Here is an 8,254-nt window from a genome sequence, read left to right as displayed (position 1 = left end):
CCGGGCTCTGGGTGAGCTACACAACGCATTAAGTAACCAACAGAACTCATATCCCGACGCAGTGCACATAGTAGCGGGGGATTTCAACCATGCCGAATTAAAAACAGTACTCCCAAAATTTGAACAGCACATTAAGTGTGCAACTAGGGTGCAAACACACTGGACAAAGTTTACAGCAACATCAGGAAAGGCTATAGGACAAACCCCTTACCACATCTGGGTCTGTCAGACCATATTTCCATGCTGTTGATCCCTGCATACACACCCTGCAGGAAGAGAATTCCACCAGCCACAAGGACTGTAAAAACATGGCCAGAGGGGGCATCACATCAGCTTCAGGACTGTTTTGAGAGCACAGATTGGAGTGTTTTTGAACATCAGGACCTGGAGGTATACACCACGTCGGTGCTCTCATACATCAACTTCTGCGTTGAAAATGTCACTGTGGACAAACGTATTCGGGCATATTCCAATCAAAAACCCTGGATGACCAAAGAAGTACAGGTCCTGCTGAGACAACGTGACATCGCTTTTAGGTCTGGAGATGGTGTGCAGTACGGAGCCGCTAGAGCTGACCTGAAGAGAGGCATCAGGGAGGCCAAGATGGAGTACAAAAGGGAGATCGAGAACCATTTTGAAACCAACAACACTAGGCAAATGTGGCAGGGAGTCCAGCATCTCACCAACTACAAGTCCAGCAACATCACGATGGCTGAGGACGACCCGGCGCTTGTGGAGGAGCTGAACCACTTCTTCGCACGCTTCGAGGTGGAAAGTTCAGAGGCAGCAGCAGCCCCATCAACCGTGGTGCAGGAACATGAGGTGAGGTGCACACTGAGAGCGGTGAACCCCAGAAAGGCTGCTGGACCAGACAGAGTGACCGGGAGGGTCCTCAAAGAGTGTGCGGATCAGTTAGCTGGGATTTTTACAAAGATATTCAATGCTTCACTGTCCCAGTCCTTCATCAGACAGTTTTTACTTAGGGAAAAAAGTAAACATCTAGTAGACAATGTACTTTACATACATTTAAATAATGTGAAAATTTCAATTGTAAAATACTGCTGTAACAATGTAAATAGACGCTGAATAAACATACTTTATGATCAGGATGAATACACGATTAAATTTCTCAAATTTTTAGAGATCAAAAACCAGGGTCCTGGCATCCATGTGGATGTTACTTTGACACATACCACCTACCTCAGCATCGTTGCAGACCGTATACACCCTTTGACGAAAACTGTATTCCCTGATGGCTGTTGACTCTAAAGAAGTAACTTTGTATGAAGCTTGAGATGTCAGAAGTGGGATTCGAACCCACGCCTCCAGGGGAGACTGCGACCTGAACGCAGCGCCTTAGACCGCTCGGCCATCCTGACATGCTTGCAAGTTCTTAATGCCAATTACCAACAACACCCCCACATGGCCAAAGATTTGTACAAAGTGCTGAATCTTTTCACATTATTATGTATCTTAGAGGGTTAAAGACATAAATTTGTATGAAGCACTAGCAGTCAGAAGTGGGATTCAAACCCACACCTCCATGGGACACTGTGACCTGAACTCAGCGTTTTAGACCGCATCCTGACTAGCTTGGGTACCATCACCACCACCCTCGCCCCACACGGACTAATATTTGTACGAACTGCTTAATCTTTTCACATTATTATGTATGGTAAATGTACTGAATGTAACCCATTTGCTGCACTGTACACTTTGTCACTAGGTTGTAAATCATATATCAATTGAAAGGGAGCCCCATATGAGATCTCCAACTGACCAAATAATGATTTTGGGTGGACCATTCTTAGCACTGTACGGCACTAGCATGTTAGGGTGTGTTTTCTCTGGTATGAATGTATTAGGTACAGCCTTCTTGTTGGGTTTTTAACTGACTGGATTATTTGTTAAGAACTCAAACCCTGTTTGTGCTTGTTGTAGGCTATTCAATCGACCATTAGATGGCATAATATGAATACAGTTAATATTGCGTTAGACTCAAGCAATAGAACACGAGAGGGAGTGTGTTATCGCGAATAACATCACGGCTGTGTTATTCGCGATAACACACGACCTCAAGTGTTCTATTGCTTTTATACAACAGTTTTTACAAAATAAAGAAAGAAAATAAATCAAAGAAGCCCTAAATTTCATAATAAATATGCTTTAATATTGAGAATACCTTCCGCCAAAAAGTAGTTCCACAACGAATATAAAGTTTAACACTACAAAGCAGACATCCCAAGTTGCAAAAACTCCTTTCAGGGAGGTAAGAACAACAAGAAGAAAAAGGCAAGAACCTCCGAAAAAAAAAAAAAAAAAAAAAAAACCTCTTGCACACACCAAAGGATATTGGTGATAACAGAACTTTTAGGAGCTGCTAACTGGGCTATTGAACTAACTGTTCGCGTTACAAACACATTAATGTTCCCTACATAGTGCACTAGATTGTATATCAGATAACGGATTTAAAACGCGATCGGGAAAAAGGTCTGTGTCGCCTGCGTGCGCGTTTGTGTGCATGAAGCTTGTCGTTACTGGCAACGCGTCAGCGGAGTAATACAGTTGTGGTGTGAAAAGGCTGTGCTGTTATCACGAATATCAGCACGGTTAGAACGCTTCTCAACCAATCAGATTGTAAGGAACTAACTGTTGTATAAAGTAAAACGATGTCTGTTTCTATCACAGTTTCATCGCATGCTGACCTCTAGAATACAACTGATGTATGTAGCACTAAGAAGTGTTTCTTAAGGGTTCTTTTTGTGTTCTTGGTAGAACTGTTTCTACTTGAAGAACCCTTTAGTATAATTTAAGGTTCTTTGCTAACTCAGTTTGAGTTTTATGGATTTTTTTTTCTCTTGCCACATATAAATGCACATAACATTTTAATGACTGGAAAACAATCGTGCAATTGATACAGGAAAAAAGGAAAAAGGTGAAAGAAAGGAATCTGTTTGTAATCTACCTGCAAATTTCTCCTCCCGAGATGTTTTTCTTTGTGTGTGTAAGCAGCAACATACTTCACTTAAAACTTTATATAATCGCCTTCAAGAGAGACAGCACGGATCTTTACAGCCCGGGTAGCTCAGTCGGTAGAGCATCAGACTTTTAATCTGAGGGTCCAGGGTTCAAGTCCCTGTTCGGGCGAGTTGTTTCTTACTGCATTAGGTAAGCGGTAATGTCCCATACTACATGGTTTATTCAGAAAGTTGAAGAATTTGTACTTTGTGAGATATTATTAAGTGAAATATCATGTACTTGATCAGCTTGAAATAATTGCACACTGTATGTGCAACATGTTCTCCACCCCAACTAGTTGTAAGCCCAGCTGTTTCAAACAGACTGTAGTAATTGCACTACATTAAACAGTTGGTATATCCTGCACTATCGTGGCCCTTACATAATGCAGCATCAACACTTTGTTAGAACATTACAATTTACAAAGGGTCCTTCGTAAGGGGAATTAGCTTATATGGTAGAGCGCTTGCTTAGCATGCGAGAGGTAGCAGGATCTATGCCCGCATTCTCCAGTGTACAAACATTGTGATAATTTAATGGCATCATGTAATACGAAAGTCAATGCCTCATTGCTCACTGAAGCTATATTTTTTCAGATTGTTATGTATGGTAGAGGGTTAAAGATGTAAATTTGTGTATAGCATGCGCTGTCAGAAGTGGGATTTGAACCCACGCCTCCAGGGGAGACTGTGACATGAACGCAACACCTTAGACCGCATCCTGACTAGCTTGGGTACCGTTGACACCACACCATATATCAATAGAAAGGGAGCCCCATATGAGCACTCCAACTGACCAAATAATGATTTTGGACCATTTGTGAACCATTATTAGCACTGTAACGCCACTAGCATGTTAGGGTGTGTTTTCTCTGGTATGAGTGTATTAGGTACAGCCTTCTTGTTGGGTTTTTAACTGACTGGATTATGTGTTAAGAACTCAAACCCTGTTTGTGCTCGTTGTAGGCTATTCAATCGATCACTAGATGGCATAATATGAATACAGTTAGAAAGTAAAACGATGTCGCATGCTGACCTGTGTGGAATACAACTAATGTATGTAGTACTAAGAAGTGTTTCTTAAAGGTTTTTTTGGTGTTCTTGCTGGAACTGTTCTACAGGACAACATATGTTAAAGTTTGTAATTTAAGTCACATCCTTGTGAGGATTAAAGCAGCTTGCAGAGCCTGGATAGCTCAGTCGGTAGAGCATCAGACTTTTAATCTAAAAGTTGTTTATTACTGCATTAGGTAAGCGGTAATGTCCTGTACTACATGCTGTATTTACAAAGTTGAAGAATTTGTACTTTGTGAGATGTTATTAAGTGAAATATCATGTACTTGATAAGCTTGAAATAATAGCACTCTGTGTGTGTAACATGTTCTCCACACCAACTAGTTGTTTCTAACAGACTGTAGTAAATAGAGGACAGTTTAAATCTATATTTATGTGTAGCCTAATAATGCGCTGAGTTTTAGATATTAATTCCCACATATTTTTTGTTGCCTTAAAGACTCACTTAAATCCTGATCTAATTTTTGATGCCGCGTTTCATTAAGCGATGCCGCAACGAGTTTCATATTACATGATACCCTTAAATAATCATAATGTATCTGCACTGGAGAATGCAGGCATCGATCCCGCTACCTCTCGCATGCTAAGCGAGCGCTCTACCATTTGAGCTAATTCCCCTTATGATGCTCCTTTGTTCCCATTTTGAAGGTTGTGATATTGCTTTAAGCTTAATTTTTCTTTTTCATGTAATAACTGATATTTTACTGGATCTCTGCTGATATCTTGTGGGCCATATTGACTAATCAGTGAAAATTATTGCGCTGCCTTGTATAATAAAACCATTTTGCTTATTTAGCTTTAATTAGCTTTAATTATTAAACAGTTAATAAGATAGTGATGGTGAAACTAATAACCTGTTTTTACCATCACTAAGTGTCTTTACCATCACAACAAGTTATGTGTTGGTAATGACATGTTGAGGTAATGACAGTTTTTACTTAGGGATGCACTGTGCGATTGACTATAAGATCGTGATCCATGTATTGGGCACCCCTGATGTAAAACAACTGTACTTTTGGTAACCCCTTTTGGAGTCTTTCCAAGAAATTGCTCCTGATAACTTTTATTGTTTATTGAAACACAACATTTCCATCACAGATCTGCTTCAAACTTAGGGAGATCCGCTGTCAGAACTCGGACACAGTCTTTATGTTCAAGTCTAGATTTAAAACATGTTTATTTACTCAGGCTGTTGATTGGTCTTTTCAAACTAAACAAGCAAACCTAGTTATGCTGTGTTTATTTACTCAGACTGTTGATTGGTCTTTTCAAACTAAACAAGCAAACCTAGTTATGCTGTAATAGTTAGGGGTGCTGGAGTCTAAACCTGTAAAACTCTCTGATATTTTACTCCTAACGATTTCACATTGTAACAACATCTTCTGTTGTTTTAACCCGAGGTGGTTCTGACGGAAACCTGTTCACCCTCTCAAGGTTAAAGACTGCAGTGCCAACAATGCTGCTCCTACTAGATGTGACGGACACCTGGCGTGTTTGCACCAAAAATGTCCAGAATGTACAACAGACTTTATCACAGACTGGACTGAACAATGAAGAACTTACATTATTTTTTTGCTGGTTACAACTTTCAGTTCAATTTAATTTTGTGTTTGTATGATTTGTGTAAATCCTTTTTATTTAAAGTATCCTCCAGGCCACCCAAGAAGGATGGGTCCCTGCTGAGTCTGGTTCTTCTCAAGGTTTCTTCCTGAGTTTTTCTCTGCCACAGTCGCCCTTCGGCCTGGATTCTGTAAAGTTGCTTTGAGACAATGTTCATTGGAAAAAGCGCTATATAAATAAATTTGACTTGACATGTGTCCGAGATCTCTAACTCAAGCACCGTTTATGCAATCCATTTGAGTAGTACTGTATTTTATAGAGTACATCCTGAGCTTTTTATTAATGTCACATTTGTGGGTGTGTGGCAAGCAGCTCATGAACTTTCTTTTAAAAATGGCTGCCATGTCATATTTCACATTTCATGGAAATAAGCAAAGTAAGAGATCAGTTTCGTTCAATATGAGTCGTAACTTCAGTTTATAAAGATTACAGAAATGTACAGCAATTTTAACCCTTTCTCAACAAAACATTTATCCAATGTCCTTTGTTGTGGACAGCAGGACTTACTACACCCGGTTTTTAGCCTATTTCTATACAAGGAAGCAGAGAGCTGAGTAAGGCAGAAAATATTTTATGGAACAGATTTATGCAGGAAATTCAGGTGGTGGTGTGTTAGTGTGTGTTGTGCTGGTATGACTGGATAAGACACAGCAGTGCTGCTAGACTGAGAATAGTCCACCAACCAAAAACATCCAGCCATCAGCACCCAGTGGGAAGCGTCCTATGTCCACTGATGAAGGTCTAGAAGATGACCAACTCAAACAGCAGCAATAGATGAGCGATCGTTTCTGACTTTACATCTACAAGGTGGACCAACTAGGTAGGACTGTCTAATAGAGTGGACACGGTATTTAAAAACTCCAGCAGCACTGCTGTGTCTGATCCACTCATGCCAGCACAACACACACTAACACACCACCACCATGTCAGTGTCACTGCAGTACTGAGAATGATCCACCATCCAAATAATACCTGCTCTGTGGTGGTCCTGTCAATAATTGTAGAACTACAAAGTGCTTCTATATGGTAAATGGAGCTGATAAAATAGACAGTGAGTGTAGAAACAAGGAGGTGGTTTTAATGTTACGGCTGATTAGTGTAAACTCACACACTGCTGTATGTGCTTGCATGACTGTAGGACGCGTTTTCAGTGCATTACCGTAATATCCATAAAATGTGTCCTTGCGATTTCAGTGCAGAAAAGTTTGTGTAGAGACTGCAGCAGCGGATACTGTGTTTGTTTAGAAATTGTGGTTATACGCGCTTCTCTCAGTTAGTTCAGCTCATTAAATATATTATCCACAGTATCGCTTACTTTTACAAACCCAATTTCAAGGTTTAGACAGAGGGGAAAATGTCAATGTAAATAGACAGCAGTTTGTAAAAGATGTTATTTATATTCTAGCATACAAACATACATCGCTCCAAAATATGAATAAACGCTTCAGCCAGGGTTGCCAGATTGCGCATTTCAAAGTCCACCAAAATGCATGGAAAACCGCCCAACATACTCATGAAAAACAGCCGATAATCAGCGCTTAAACAATATTAAACCAGTTAAACGTGATCTACTACTGCTGATATCTCACAAATCAATGATTATAAATGATTAATGGCATTTGAAATAATGAATGGCATTTGAAATAATAAAAAACTAAGACTAAGAAGTCTTAAGAAGTGTTTCTTTAGGGTTTTTTGTGTTTTTGCTAGAACTGTTTCTACTTGAAGAACTATTTAGTATAATTCAAGGTTCTTTGCTAACTCAATTTGATTTTTATGGATTTTTTATGGCGCATAACATTTAAGAACTGAAAAACAATCGTGCAATTGATACAGGGAAAAGGTGAAAGAAAGGAATCTGTTTGTAATCTACCTGCAAAATTCTCCTCCAGAGATGTTTTTCTTTGTGTGTGTAAACAGCAACAGCCTTCACCTAAAACTTTATATAATCGCCTTCAAGAGAGCCGAAACAGGTATAAAACATTTTATATTAATTGAAGTTCTACGGGACAACGTATGTTTAAGTTTGTAATTCAAGTCACATGCTTGTGAGGATTAAAGCAGGTTGCAGAGCCTGGATAGCTCAGTCGATAGAGCATCAGACTTTTAATCTGAGGGTCCAGGGTTCAAGTCCCTGTTCAGGCGAGTCGTTTATTACTGCATTATGTCCCATACTACATGGTTTTGTTTAGAAGGTTGAAGAATTTGTACTTTGTGAGATGTTTCTAAGTGAAATAGCATGTACTTGATCAGCTTGAAATAATAGCACACTGTATGTGTAACATGTTCTTCACACCAACTAGATACAGACTGTAGTAAATAGAGGACAGTTTAAATCTATATTTATGTGCAGCCTAATAATGCACTGAGTTTTAGATATTAATAGGCACATATTTTATGTTAAATTACATACATAATATTTTCAGTTCTTGCACTGCACTAAACAGTTGGTATATCCTGCACTATTTTGGCCCTTACATAATGCAGCATCAACACTCTGCCCTGTTAGTACATTACAAAGGGTAAAGGTGGTTTGTTCGTCA

At 39.5% G+C, this 8,254-nt stretch overlaps 2 non-coding genes across 2 annotated transcripts; one reads left to right on the top strand and one right to left on the bottom strand.

Moving 5' to 3' along the window:
• Positions 1-1,296: 1,296 nt before the first annotated feature.
• On the bottom strand, positions 1,297-1,379 carry trnal-cag (transfer RNA leucine (anticodon CAG)). The gene has a single exon. It is a non-coding gene; the product is annotated as a tRNA-Leu (tRNA).
• Positions 1,380-3,074: 1,695 nt separating this feature from the next.
• Positions 3,075-3,147, top strand: trnak-uuu (transfer RNA lysine (anticodon UUU)). The gene has a single exon. It is a non-coding gene; the product is annotated as a tRNA-Lys (tRNA).
• Positions 3,148-8,254: the final 5,107 nt, after the last annotated feature.

Source organism: Trichomycterus rosablanca, chromosome 10 (assembly GCF_030014385.1).
Source record: "Trichomycterus rosablanca isolate fTriRos1 chromosome 10, fTriRos1.hap1, whole genome shotgun sequence".
Taxonomy (NCBI): domain Eukaryota; kingdom Metazoa; phylum Chordata; class Actinopteri; order Siluriformes; family Trichomycteridae; genus Trichomycterus; species Trichomycterus rosablanca.
This window is presented reverse-complemented; position numbering and strand designations above follow the sequence as displayed.